The sequence below is a fragment of the Fundulus heteroclitus genome, unplaced genomic scaffold, assembly GCF_011125445.2.
Source record: "Fundulus heteroclitus isolate FHET01 unplaced genomic scaffold, MU-UCD_Fhet_4.1 scaffold_306, whole genome shotgun sequence".
NCBI classification, from domain to species: domain Eukaryota; kingdom Metazoa; phylum Chordata; class Actinopteri; order Cyprinodontiformes; family Fundulidae; genus Fundulus; species Fundulus heteroclitus.
In genome coordinates, this window is record NW_023396716.1 from 141,971 (window position 1) to 156,855 (window position 14,885).

Below are 14,885 nucleotides of genomic sequence, written 5' to 3' on the forward strand. Positions count from 1 at the left end.
AAGTCAAAGTCTGAAAGTCCTTCTAGTTTAAGCAGGAGAGGTAGGATGTTCTCTGGAGGAGGAGGATGAAATGATGGTAGATAAAGAGTTTTCTAATGATCCTAAAAAGAGGAAAGCAAATGAAGAGCGTCAGTCTGCTTGTAAAGTGCAGAAAGTTTCTCCTAATAGTGAATGTCAGCAGTCAGGTGAGAGTGAAGGTGATGAGGAGAGTGATGTGGAGTCTCTGGCCTCCTCACCAGAAGAGAGGCGACTCTTTAACCAGGATTAAGAGTTTCCTGCAGGACACAAAGGCAGCCAGAAAGCTTAAAGTGGACAAAGTGTTTCCTGACTGCAGCTCTTCCTGGACTCACTGAAGGTTTTTCTGACAAGTCCTGGAGTCCTGGCAGAGAAAGCTTTCACTGAGCAGCAGATCTACCGTATTAAAAAACTAGAGCAGAAGGTCAAGAAGCAGTTAGAAGATGATGAAGAACCTTCAGAATCTTTCTCTTTTCTTTGCTTTGCTCTTTGCTTTCTGTGTCACTACTACTGTTCTCTGCTATGGGAGATATACGGATAGGCAGCTAGAACTTAAATGGAGCAAAGGATGCTGGGAAAAGAGCTTCTCTCTTCAAGCTGTGCTCTCTAAAACAGTTGTATATTATTTTAGTCCTAGAGACTGACAGTCCTGCTGATAATGAGGCTGACTGGAGGAGAGAATGGACTGGTGAGTCCTTCTGAAGTCATCAGACTAGTAACAGTGGTGGGGTTGGAGTTCTCTTTGCTAAAAACTTTATTCCTCAGTGGCTGGAATCTGAGGAGCTCATTAAAGGCCGTCTGTAGAAAAGAAGAGCAGTGGATGAGAAAGTAAAAATGCTGTTTATTACTATCTATGCTCCTGTTGTGGGAGTGGAGAGGCTGGTGTTTCTAGATGCTTTGAATAAAGTTGTAGAGAAATGTAGCAGTGAGGAATCTTTCTTTCTTGGAGGTGATTTGAAGTGTCCTGAGGACAGCAGCTTAGACAGGAAGCATGCAGAGCCTCATGCCGCCTCTGGCACTCGCCTGATTCAGCTTCTGGAAGCTCAGGAGCTGTGATGTGTGGAGAGCTTTTCATGGTGAGCAGCAACACGTGGACTCATGCTGCACATCATTTATTCTCTATGGCCAGGCTCCATGCTTTTATTGTTTAAACATCATTTTAATAGTTTAAAAGTGGTTTAATCAGCCCTGTTGGTTTTTCTGGTCACTCACCTGTAACAGTCTCTGTCTTTATAAAGTGAGTAAAAGCCAGTAGTGCTTATTGGCATTTTAACACAGCCTTATTGGAAGAGAGGAACTTTAAAGATACATTTGCCTTTTTTAGGAAAAACCACCAGAGCACTAAATGTGATTTTATTTCTTTCCAACAATGGTGGATTTTGTCAAAGTGCTGATGAGACAGTTGTGTCAGCAGTCCACTGAGAATGTGACCAAAGCCTTGGTGGTTCAGTCAGGGCTCTGGAGTCTGAGGTGGAGGAGCTCAGAGACTTCTTTGAAGCCACAGCAGACCAACGCCACACTCACATACTTGAAGCTAAGAAGTCTGATTTAGCCAACTTGCTGGCTGTCTCAGCTCAGGGGGTCTCGTTAGGTCCCGTTTCCAGCATGGAGCCCACATGGATGTTCCATCCAGTGTTCCCCCTAATTTTTCATGTGTCTTAGCAAACACACAGACTCCCTGAGCGATCACCTGACCTCAGTGAGCAACATCACACGTGCACTGAGGCTATATCAATGTTCCGCCTGTCAAAAACCTGAGATTGTATGATTAGAACAAGTTACCTGTAGATGGCCTATAACAATCAGATTAAAGCAATCATTTCTTTTAGATTGCTCAGTTTAGATAAAACTGATTTAGACCGATTACCTGAAAAAGACTAAATCTTCTTTATGAGCTGTTTGGTATATTTTATGTCAGAGTAGGGAACCTGCTAAGGAAGAACTGACAGACATGTCTTTCAAAGTTCAAATTTTACTGCCATTAAACTGTTTACATTTTGGCCAATGACATTTAGCACAAGCACATGGTACATAAAATAAGAAAGGTATAGACAGTTGCTTTTGAACATGGAGGTAGAATAGAAGAGGAAGTAAAAGATTCTGTGATATTATTCCAGTTTGATGCCAGCTCTTCTACAACTTCTAACTTATTAACAACATTTAGTGATTAATATCCATAAATGAAAAGCCCTTATTAACACAAGAACACAGAATAATCTGCACTGTAATTTCAAGTTTGCCTTATTTTTCTCGTCTGTCCTTCTCACTTCTCCAGTGGTTGTAGACTTTGTCCAGGTTGATGGCTTCACCTGCTTCTTCTGTTGACTTTATGCGCATCAGCTGCTCCAAATGTTCTACTTCAAGACCATTTCTGGATGCTGCTTTGATGCGATTCATCAAACTAAAGCCTCTTTCACAATCTGCACTGGATGCGTGAAAAGTAGCACAAATATCCAGAAGCTGTGAGGTTTCTGTTAGCTCCTCACATCTAAGTGTTGCAGCCACCATATGTGAGAATGTGCTGATTGAGCCTTGTTTAAGTTGTTGCTTCACTATGTACTTGAACTCAGCATATTCACTGTTCATGGTCTCTAAGGAGCATGAGAGGCAGAATGCCCTCATGTTTCTTTGCCAGTGTAGCGATGCCTGCTGATCCATACTCACAACTGATGTCTGAGCTTAGTGCTTCAATGTCAAATGCAGACCACTCCCTTAATTCACCTTCAGGGAAACCAGCATCCAAGTGATCACAGAGCTTAGGAATGAAAAGAATAATCTGACTGGTGTTTATCTCATCAGCTGATGAGGTCCTCATCAGCTCTTTGACACGGTCACTCCACTGCACATTCTTCTCATCATTCAAGTATTGAGAACTCAACTTCTCAGTCTCTGTGTCCTTCCCTCACAGATCAAGTCTTTGGAAGGAAACACAGAGATGTGCCAGCTCCCCTAAAACATCTCCCAGAGCTGTTAGAGTAACTTTGAATCACTCAGCTTTTTGTAGCAGTAATTTGCCAGCGGATCCCTGTTGTCATTGCTTTCTCTTCTGCAGTATTCCTCAAGCACCGTGTCGTTCCTCAGAAGAGCATTCAAAGCTGTGACAGCCATCACACTTCACTCAGAGGCCTGGATGACTGTATCTTCATGGAGAATCTTTGCTAGTTCCTCCATTTCTTCACGGTGGACAGAGAGAAAGTGGAATATCCAGTTGTAAGAAGAGTTTGCACATCTGGCATCAAAGGCACATCTTTCCAGGCATCATCAATGCCCAGGTCCTCTCTATGGGCCACACAATGTTGTTCAGCTAGGTGTGCTATATGTCTTTTTAATAATGCTGCAGCTCCATTGTGCTTCCCCAGCATTACTGAGGCACCATCACATGTCAGCATCACCATCTTCTGCAAGTCCATCCATGGTTGGAGTAGAACTGGCTGATAGGCTGCACAATATCAGCAGCAGTGCATGCTGGTAGCTGGATGATGTTTTATAGTTGACATCATTTTCCTCCCTGGATTTAATAGACAAGACTAGCATCTTGTGCACCGTTATGTCTGTGCTCTCATCTACTATCAGAGTATGCCAGGGTGCATTTTAACACTCTGCATAGTTTTATTCTGCATTTATTCTCATTGATCGAGTTCACAAATTCAAAGGAATCATTTTTGCTTGGCCAGCTTTCTGGTCCACTCACATACTCTGCCATGTGATCATGTGTTTGCTGCACCGATAGCATTGATGCATTTATTTTGATGGCGAGTAGAAAGTCATCAATGAGAAGTTTAACTTGCTCAGGGTCAGATTTCTTTTTCTGTGACAGCTCATTCCTTTTTTCTCCATCTTTTGAGCTCTCCTGCAATAATCTGCTGATCTCCATTCCATCTTAAATCTTTGTAAAATTCCAACAGCATTCAGATGAGTTTTATGCTGAATGTGACCTTTAAGGAAGTCCAACTTCCACTCAGTCCACACTTTTCCCTCTGAAAACTCGCTTGCTACTTTAGCTTGGCAGCATCCTTTGCAGCGCAGTCCTTTCTCACCTGAAACAGAAAGAATCTCCCCCAGTTTCACCTCTCCTTCTTCTATTTGTACATGCTCCAACAGCCATTCCACTTTAAATGTACCGCATTTCTTTTCAGCTTTCCCTTGATCAGCGGATGCTCCACAGCCGGCTCGTTTGGCCATAATTAGAGTGCGCTTACCAGGATTTACTTCCTTCATCTCGTCTTTAGCGTACGCTTCACAAAAAAGCGGCACATCTGCCTAAAGTTCTGCTCATGACAGTGATTGGCTGCATAAGTTTAGGCATGAAGCGCAGCGTATCATTGGCTGACAGAGACGCACAGCTAGCATAAGAGCAGCTAAACAACTGCTAACACACTTCTAGCACTCTTTAACAAGCTTTAAATGCTCCACAGCACATTAGTTTACAACAACAATCATCAAACTGTCACTTATTATGCTTCAAATCCACTTATTGAAGACAGAAAACCAAACTTCATAGCTTCTCCCACGGAATGCCAACAGAAAGAGCGATGGAGAGCGCGGGAAACCCTTCACAGACTATAATGCTATGATCCGTTAATTTGTCTTTTAAACTCCCAACTAACACTCACAACAACAATCCATCAACTCAATAGCTTCACCAGCAAAGATCATTATTTACATTTTCATTCACAACACCTTAAATTTCAATAGAAATAATAATTTAGAAACAGGAAGTTACCCGCTGTTTGTCAATGGATCTGTCGTCTTTTCAAAATAAAAGCCTCCGGTGCTCATATAGTTTCCTAGCGGAATAGCTTCTCACTGGACAATCTAGTGTAATAACATCCCACTGCTACATTATGGATGTGGAGAACTGTTCACTAAGGTTTAAATAGTATAATAATATCATTATTTCCTGGTGGTTTGTGTAAAAGCATTTTGGAGCTAGTAGAGTCACGTGTGACATAAACACAGAGACTCAGGTTCATGCCAGCTGACCAAATCTACCTTGTTCTAGAAATATATAATGAATAAATAATAATAATCTATGTATCTCTATGTAGCAGCACAAATGGTACGCTGCCACTTTAAGGCCAATCTTGGCTGCTGTATATCAGCAGGTCTCCACAAGGCTGCTGCTGTTGAACTCAGCTGCTTGTCTTTGTTTGTCAAACTGTGCTGGGCTTCTTTGTTGCTCCTCAGACCTCTGGAGCCATCTGTCCTGTTGTTTGCTGGCAGGAAGCTACACTGTGAGGAGGAATTGTGGACTTGTTTACCTGGCATGCTGGGAATTTACCAGTTACAGCCACCTGACCAGCCTCTGATCAGCATTCAACGTGGATTGACACTCGCTGCTGTTTTGCCTATAAAGACATGTTTTAAAGACTTAGCTGAACTTTCATTGGTGGCACCATTTATGGGATGCAGTGCAATATTGTAGTGGCATTGTATCACTGTTTTACTCATATTGATGTAGTTTTGTCTGTCATTTAGGGACTGAGGCTACTGTGGTGGCAGTGGTGAGCCCTGGTGGCCCTGGTGTTTTGGGTTGTGTTGTGTTGGAGCACCCTTTGCTTGTGTTTGCTGTGTTTCTGTAGTGTCCAGGGTGCTCCCTTTTCTCCTCACCACTTTCCCCCCATTGCTAAGCCTCGGTTTCATTTCAAATAAAAAATTATACTCAATTTTCACTGTTTAAACAACACAAGTCCAGGTTATTGTTGAATTAAACCTACTGAAGTTTAATAAAGTTTTGTAGACTTTTCTATATCGTGTCTCATTTCCAGCAGAACTTACCTGGGCCCTTATTACCATTTTCCTGGAGTTATCCCAGGTGGCGCTGTTGGTTTCCCGTATTGTAAACTTTAACATGCGTGTTTCAAAGTAAAAGAAAATCCCCCCTCAGGTTGCCACATATCTAAGGATGTATATATTATTATTGAGGTTTTTACGGCACTAGTGGCTGGTTTCTCAGACAGTGGGCTGACAGCAAAGGGGCTACCAGAGAGGGCAGAGACATGCAGCAAAGGACCACAGGTCAGAGTCCAGCCTGCATCAAACGCCTAGAGGACTAAGGCCTCTGTACATGGGTTGTGTGTGCTAACCACTGTGGCACCCAATCACGCCCATTATTCTTATTTTTATTACAGCCATATGCTTTGATCTATTATAGAGCTGCTTGCAGAAAATCAAAGCAGTCAATTATGTCCCTGTAATCAGACACTCTGATCCCGTCTCCTCCTCACACACCTAAGGGTAACTTAGAGTCACCATTTAACCTAACAATCATGTTTCTGGACTGTGGCAGGAAGCCAGAGTACCCAGAGAGAACACCTGCTTTACCTGGGTTCTTCCAGGTAAAGCAGGTGTTGAACCCAGGATCTTCTTGCTGCAAGCTAACAGAGCTACTGACTGCAGCACTGGGCAGCCATTTAGGGCCAGTTTGCTGTCAATGCAGAGATGAGCAGAAAGGAATCTAAACCTTGTTCCACACAGGTAGACTCACCTGTCCTGTGAGAAGGGGCGGAGCCTCAGAGGAGTCAGGTGTGATGAGATCAGGAGAAGCAGGTCTAGTCAGGTTCAGACTGCAGTCACTTTAGATCAGAGCAAAGAGAAGAAGCTGGATCAGGGCGGCTTAACTTCTCCTGGTTTTCTCTCTGTAAACAGAACCAGAACCAGAACCCAGTCTGCTTCTGCTTCAGCTTTAATTCTTCACATCTTCTCAGCAAACACAAGATGTTTTTATTCTCTGACAGTTGAACCAGGAAGTTAAACCTTTGTTCTCTCAGTGGGAATCTTGGACCGACCTGTTTGTTCAGATTCTTTAGCTGTGAGCTCACAGTCACTTCCTGTTTCCTCTCAGACTGAATAAAGCCCCAAGATGGAGGAACGTGATTAGAACCAGGAGGACAAAGCTGAGCAGCTATAATATTAAAGTTAATAATAAATCTAATAATAAAGAGGAAGTCATGGTTCTGATCCAAAGCTCCAGATATGAGGATTAAAGATGGAGGCTCAGACACAAAGTCTGCTTCTTTCTAATTAATCGTCACGTCTCTTTTCCTTCTCCAACGTCCACAGTGGACTTGATGAGGAGCTGCAGGTGAAGGTTTTACCCCCACAGTCCCTAAACAGGATTAAAATCTATGTTCTGACCTCAGCAGAGCAGAGCTGCATGATGAGCCTCAGATCCAACAGAACCAGAACCGTTCTGCAGGAAGAACAGAGAAAATCCTCCAGAGAAGATCTGAAAGTGTCTGAGCTGCTGCAGAAAGTGTTTCCATGCTCACCAAAGGAGAAACTGGAGCAGATCAAACTTTATCTTTACTCACTTTTAGATTTTACCTTCAGAAAGAAGGAAATAAACAGATTTGATGTAAAATCCTGAAGAAAAGCTTCATCCTCTGATTGAAGAAACCATCATTTACTCACTGAGCTGTTTGCAGCAACAGATAAAAGCAGAGCTGCCCAAACATTTGCAGAAAACATCTAAAATATGCTGAAAAACCTGCAGAAACTGCATCACAGTGAAGCAAACATGCAGCCTGAAAACTTTAGAGTTGAGCTTTATTTCAGATTTCTGGGTTACAGGCTGAAAATGAGGCAGAGAGAAAAAAGATCAACTTTGCAGTTTCATCAGATTCAGATCAAAACTCCACGGAGCCACTAAATGCAGCTTAGTTTTCCTTTGATCCTCATTGGTCCACAGAGACAAACAATATCAGACACTAAATAACAGACATGATCAGATAAACAGGATCAACATCTCTAAGGTCAGAGTTCATCATCAGGATCCAGTCAGAGTCTCTTTAAAGTCAAACTGCTGCAGCTTCAACCTCTGGATCATCAGGACAGCTCAGCTTCTCTCCTCCACTAAGATCATCAGGACCTCCACCTCCTGCAGAGAGAAGAAGGAGCAACAGAGGAGATCAGTGAGTGTTTCAGCCTCTGGAAGCTGACCATGAACATCTGTTCCTGAAACATCAGCTGACTAAGAAACATGGAGGCTGTCCCTGAACACATCTGGATGAAACTAGTGAGAGAAGGACACATGTCCAGATGTGCTGAGTGGACTTCAGCAGAGCTTGTGCTCTGTAGAAGGACCACATGGTGACTAAATGGAATGATGGGCTGTGAAATCAGTGATTTGCAGGCTGCAGTCAGACTGATCTCAGAGCTGTGACTAAGATGAAACTGATCAGCTGTTTGCTGTTGAAATGAGAGAACAAAGAGTGTGAGATCAGATCTGATGCTCCACAGCTTGATGAATGAGGACCACTGTCTCTAGACATGGTGGAAGGCTGTCAGCTGGAAGACATCAACACAACAACAACAGTCATCTTCACATGGACACAAAGACAGGAAGACAACAAGCTGCTGGCTCCTCTGATTGGCTCATTGTTGTCTTTGTGTCCAATCAGGAAGCCTGTCACCATTCTCCTCCCACTGAGAAGCTGCAGCTTTACTGGAAACACTGGATCTTTGCTTTGGTACCAACTGGGTTCAGAACAGTTCTGCTGACAGCAGCTGGACTCACTCCAACCATCTACTTACAGAGTTTTTAGTTTGTAGTCTGGACTCTTTACAAGATCCTCCAGCTGCTGAACATCTGACTCCTTCAGGTTGTTCTCTCTCAGGTCCAGTTCTGTCAGATGGGACGGGTTGGACTTCAGCGCCGTTACCAGATGTTTACAGCTGATCTTTGACAAACTGCATTGAAACAAGCTGAATAAAGAATGAAAGATGTGAGCTGAAGCCACCAGGATGCAGGTTCTAACAGTCCAACAGAACCAGTTAAAGAACTCTCATTAATATTAATGACAACAAGCTGCTGCTTCAATAAAGACCTGCTGACTTCAGCTCTTCAACAATCAACAATATCAGAACTTTCAACAGTTAAAACTTGTTTAGCAGTTTTTACAGTCCTGGCTCTCATTTACAAACTTTGTGTGGAATCCCTACTAAAAGTGAACACCAAGAAAAAGAAAATGGAGTATGGTAAAAATATTCAGATGAATCAAACCATGCTCAGGCACAGCAGCAGCCATTTTCCTTTCTAGATCCCAGCTGTAGCGATACATTTGGTACCAGGTTCTGGCTCAGGTTCTGCCCTCTACACGCCCAGATTCAAGCAGAAACGCTCCATGCAAAGCACCTCATGAATGTTAATGTGTGAACAAATGGAGATTAATGCAGATAAATGAACTATTTTAATGATTCCACAGCCATAAAAACATGATGTGATGGAGAATATTTCATGTAAACTGACTTTAGGAGCTGAAGCTCCCAGAAGCAGAACCTGCTACTGTGACATGTTGTGTCTGAGTGTTTTAGTCAGTAAAATCCTTCAGAGCTTCTAAAAGTGCTGAAGCATCAATCAGGGATTCTAGATTTGTTCCTGTCACGCAGATTCCAGGAGCTGAAATTGACTTTTCTAAACTGGCTTGAATCCCCTCTGAGCCGCTTCACATGAGGGGCATTTCTACACACTGGGGGTCCCAATGCTGTCCGCTTCTGACCTGAGATCAGGGCTCAGACTCAGTTACACAGAGAGACAACATTAAAAACTGGCTCCAAGTCCAGGAACAAACTCAGCAAAGATTTATTACAATACAAGATCTGAACTTTGCTTTTCAGCTCAATTACATCCACTTATTCAATTATTTTAACATCATCCTGTAGAAAATGGAGAAAAACTGACCTGATGAAGGTTTAAAGAGATTAAAAACCTTCAAATAAATGAAACATCAGCATTTTATTTCTTCTCCCCTCCTCAGTTCTGGATAAAAGCTGCAACTCTAAACTGAAATTCAGCTCATTGTTTCATGTTTTCTGCTGATTATTGAATAAATGCTGACAGGAAGTTAGAAAAAGAAAGAAACTTTAAGTGGAGCAAAGCAGTGAAGAAGAAAGCAGACTTTACCATGAAGATCCTTAGTGTGGATCAGTAGAATATCAGCCAGATGTCTGCAGTTTAGTGTCAACACAACTTTCACATCACAGATATCAGAACTAAAACATGGAGTCTGACCTCAGTGTCTGTAGTTTGCAGAGGGGAGTCTGGAGGAAACCACAGAGCTCCTTCACTCCACCATCTTTCAGGTCTTTGTTGTAGCTCAGGTCCAGTTCTGTCAGATGGGACGGGTTGGACTTCAGGGCAGAGACCAGATGTTTACAGCTGATCTCTGACAAACTGCAGTTATCCAATCTGAATAAAGAATGAAAGATGTGAGCTGAAGCCACCAGGATGCAGGTTAAAACTGAAACATGAACAAATAAATAATCAAATGTAGAAAATGAATGTCCCTGAATGTAAAAGTGCCAGAAACATGATGAACTGATGTCTGATATGTGATCCAGTAGAACTGGTTTAAAGAGTTAAAGCCAGCAGAACCAGAACATGTTATCATGGCGTGTGAAGGTCCAGATCAAGGTGTGGTTCTCAGCAGTGGCGGCTGCTGATGAAGATGTTCTGGGCTTAGGGTTGGGGGGGGGGGGGGCACTAGAGCTTGGAGATTAGCAGCCAACAATAAACTCTCCTTGAACATAAATCCATCCATGATCACTTGCTGCTGCTGGATATTTAAGTCTGATGGCTCTGGCGTCTGTTTAAAATGCTGCTGTCTTCTAGTCTGGCTCAGGGTTCTGCTAGAACAGTGGTTCTCAGAGCCACAATGTTCTAAACATGGATCATTTAACAGAGTTTCAGCTCACATTGTTCTGGATTCATCTTCAAGCTAAAGCAGCAGCCTTGGCGCTTTATGCCGCTGCTGTGAGCCTGTTGTGGGTGTGGATCAGAAGCTGCTGGTCCCGCAGCAGATGGAGGAGCAAAATGCTGAGTCAGCTTCAGCACCTTTATGTGGAGAGACATGTGGTGTGGCCACTTCTCTGCCACTACCTGGGACAGACACCTTCCTCCCAGCCTGACAGCGTCTGTGAACACCGGGACGTGTGACTCTGGTCTGCTGAGGGCAACTCCCTCTGACACAGTGGGGGGGTTTCCCCAGTGGGCCAGGTGGGCTCCCACTGACGGAGGGACTGCAGTCATCCTCTGCCTCTTCTGGCCACAGGGTCTCTGCGCAGGCGGGTGAAGCATCTCTGCAGGCAGGCGCCTCCTATGAAGCAGAGCCAGCGGAAGCAGCAGGTGGGCCGCTGACGTCATCCCCAGCAGCCGCATGACGGACAGAGCTGTCACTGTGTGGAGGTGTGACCCGGCGGAGCAGCGCTGACAGCGTCTGCTCTGGGCTCTCATGGTGGCCCAGTTTAGCTCCTAGCAGCTGGGACGCAGAACACAACCTTTTAGCACTTTATGGAGAACCCAGTTCTGTCAGCTGTGGAGCCAGAGCTCTGGTCTGCACCGCCGCTTCCTCTCTGGACCGAGCCAGCAAGAGCAGGTGGTCCACATAAAAGAGGATTCTCATCCCTGCAGAGCGCAGCGGCATCTGGAGAACGTGCGTGGAACCAGAGAGGAACCCAACGGCAGGTTGTAGTGACAGGGAATCCCCTGGAAGGAGAAGCGCAGATACTTCCTGTGTTTGGGGATGATGGAACATGGAAGTAGTCCTTCAGATCTATGGAGGAGAACCAGTGGTTCTGGAGAACGTTCTCCAGCAGCTGTCTGACTGTCAGCATGTGGAACCATCTCTCTGTGATCAGAGCCAGTAAATAAAGGCAATAGAACCCCGTGGAGAACCCTGGAAATGACGTCTTTATCCAGGAGTTCCTGCAGTTCTGACAGGAGAGCAGCGCTCTGCTCTGGAGACGCTAGAACCGTCTCCATGACTCCTCTGAACCGTGGAGGAGAGAGGAGGTGCAGAGCTCTCCTCTGGAGACGCTAGAACCGTCTCCATGACTCCTCTGAACCGTGGAGGAGGAGAGAGGAGGTGCAGCGCTCTGCTCTGGAGACGCTAGAACCGTCTCCATGACTCCTGTGAACCGTGGAGGAGGAGAGAGGAGGTGCAGCGCTCTGCTCTGGAGACGCTAGAACCGTCTCCATGACTCCTCTGAACCGTGGAGGAGAGAGGAGGTGCAGCGGTCTGCTCTGGAGACGCTAGAACCGTCTCCATGACTCCTCTGAACCGTGGAGGAGGAGAGAGGAGGTGCAGCGCTCTGCTCTGGAGACGCTAGAACCGCCTCCATGACTCCTCTGAACCGTGGAGGAGAGAGGAGGTGCAGCGCTCTGCTCTGGAGACGCTAGAACCGTCTCCATGACTCCTCTGAACCGTGGAGGAGGAGAGAGGAGGTGCAGCGATCTGCTCTGGAGACGCTAGAACCGTCTCCATGACTCCTCTGAACCGTGGAGGAGAGAGGAGGTGCAGCGCTCTGCTCTGGAGACGCTAGAACCGTCTCCATGACTCCTCTGAACCGTGGAGGAGGAGAGAGGAGGTGCAGCGCTCTGCTCTGGAGACGCTAGAACCGTCTCCATGACTCCTCTGAACCGTGGAGGAGAGAGGAGGTGCAGCGCTCTGCTCTGGAGACGCTAGAACCATCTCTATGACTCCTCTGAACCGTGGAGGAGAGAGGAGGTGCAGCGCTCTGCTCTGGAGACGCTAGAACCGTCTCCATGACTCCTCTGAACCGTGGAGGAGGAGAGAGGAGGTGCAGCACTCTGCTCTGGAGACGCTAGAAAACCATCTCCATGACTCCTCTGAACCGTGGAGGAGAGAGGAGGTGCAGCGCTCTGCTCTGGAGACGCAAGAACCGTCTCCATGACTCCTCTGAACTGTGGAGGAGAGAGGAGGTGCAGCGCTCTGCTCTGGAGACGCTAGAACCATCTCCATGACTCCTCCGAACCGCGGAGGAGGAGAGAGGAGGTGCAGCGCTCTGCTCTGGAGACGCTAGAACCGTCTCCATGACTCCTCCGAACCGTGGAGGAGGAGAGAGGAGGTGCAGCGCTCTGCTCTGGAGACGCTAGAACCGTCTCCATGACTCCTCTGAACCATGGAGGAGAGAGGAGGTGCAGCGCTCTGCTCTGGAGACGCTAGAACCGTCTCCATGACTCCTCCGAACCGTGGAGGAGGAGAGAGGAGGTGCAGCGCTCTGCTCAGGAGACGCTAGAACCGCCTCCATGACTCCTCTGAACCGTGGAGGAGGAGAGAGGAGGTGCAGCGCTCTGCTCTGGAGACGCTAGAACCGTCTCCATGACTCCTCCGAACCGTGGAGGAGGAGAGAGGAGGTGCAGTGCTCTGCTCAGGAGACGCTAGAACCGTCTCCATGACTCCTCTGAACCGTGGAGGAGAGAGGAGGTGCAGCGCTCTGCTCTGGAGACGCTAGAACCGTCTCCAAGACTCCTCTGAACCGTGGAGGAGGAGAGAGGAGGTGCAGCGCTCTGCTCTGGAGACGCTAGAACCGTCTCCATGACTCCTCTGAACCGTGGAGGAGAGAGGAGGTGCAGCGTGGAGCCTCTGCTGATCAGTCTGTGAGGAGGAGAGGAGGATGAGGAGGCTGATGCAGGAGGAGGAGGCTGATGGAGGAGCAGAGGGAGGAGGAGGCTAATGGAGGAGGAGGCTGATGCAGGAGGAGGAGGCTGATGGACGGGCAGAGGGAGGAGGAGGCTAATGGAGGAGGAGGAGGAGGCTGATGGAGGAGCAGAGGGAGGAGGAGGCTAATGGAGGAGGAGGCTGATGCAGGAGGAGGAGGCTGATGGACGGGCAGAGGGAGGAGGAGGCTAATGGAGGAGGAGGAGGAGGCTGATGGATGAGGAGCAGAGGGAGTAGGAGGCTGATGGAGGAGGAGGAGGAGGCTGATGGAGGAGGAGAGAGGAGGTGCAGCGTGGAGCCTCTGGTGATCAGTCTGTGAGAAGGAGAGGAGGAGGAGAGAAGGAGGAGGAGAGGAGGAGAGAGGTAGGAGAGGAGGAGAGAGGGAGGAGGAGAGAGGGAGGAGAGAAGGAGGAGAGGAGGAGGAGAGAAGAAGGAGGAGAGAGAGAGGAGCAGAGGGAGGAGGAGGCTGATGGAGGAGGCTGATGGAGGAGCAGAGGGAGGAGGAGGCTGATGGAGGAGGCTAAAGGAGGAGCAGAGGGAGGAGGAGGCTGATGGAGGAGGAGGCTGATAAATTATAATAATAATAATACATTTTATTTCAAGCGCCTTCCAAACACTCAAGGTCACTGTACATGTAAAAACAATAAATGGTAAAAGCAGTCGTCAAAATTAAAAGAAACAACACAAATTACACAGAGGAAAGTGATATAAAATCATAATGAAAAGGAAATCTTGAACATGTGGGTTTTGAGTTTTGATTTGAACACGGGTAAAGACTCGGTGCTGCAGATGTCAGGGGGGAGAGAATTCCAGAAAAAGCTCTGCTCCCCATGGTGCTGAGACGGGCTGAAGGAACAACTAAGTGAGAGGTAGAAGAAGATCTAAGTATGCGGGAGGGAGTAGAAATTTGAAGTAAATCAGAAGGTATGGAGGGGGAGATAGTGAACTACTTTAAAAGTAAGTAGGAGGATTTTTGAACTGAATTGTGAACTTCACAGGTAGCCAGTGGAGCTGCTGCAGGACTGGGGTGATGTGATGAAAAGAGGGGGTTCTAGAAATGATGCCAGCTGCTGAGTTTTGTACTGACTGAAGCTTGTGAATGGATTTTTGAGGAAGACTGAAAAGAAGAGAATTACAGTAATCTATGCGGGAAGTGACCAGACTATGAACAAGAGTGCAGGTGGAGCTAGGGGAGAGAGAGGGGCGAAGGCGATTGATATTGCGTAAGTGAAAGTAAGCGGAGCGGGTAAGGTTGTTAATGTGAGAGGAGAAGGACAAGGTGCTATCAAGGATGACACCCAGACTCTTGACCTGAGGTGAGGGGGAGATTATGGAGTTGTCAAATGAAAGGGAGAAACTGTCAGCTTTGGATAAAGTAGATTTTGTTCCCACTAAGAGGATTTCTGTCTT

General features: G+C 46.4%; 1 long non-coding RNA gene across 1 annotated transcript; it reads right to left on the reverse strand.

Moving 5' to 3' along the window:
• Positions 1–7,555: 7,555 nt before the first annotated feature.
• Positions 7,556–10,073, reverse strand: LOC118559525. Its single transcript, XR_004928912.1, has 3 exons — positions 10,028–10,073; positions 8,551–8,721; positions 7,556–7,894 (listed from the first exon to the last, which is right to left on the reverse strand). It is a non-coding gene; the product is annotated as an uncharacterized LOC118559525 (long non-coding RNA).
• Between the last annotated feature and the right edge of the window lie 4,812 nt (positions 10,074–14,885).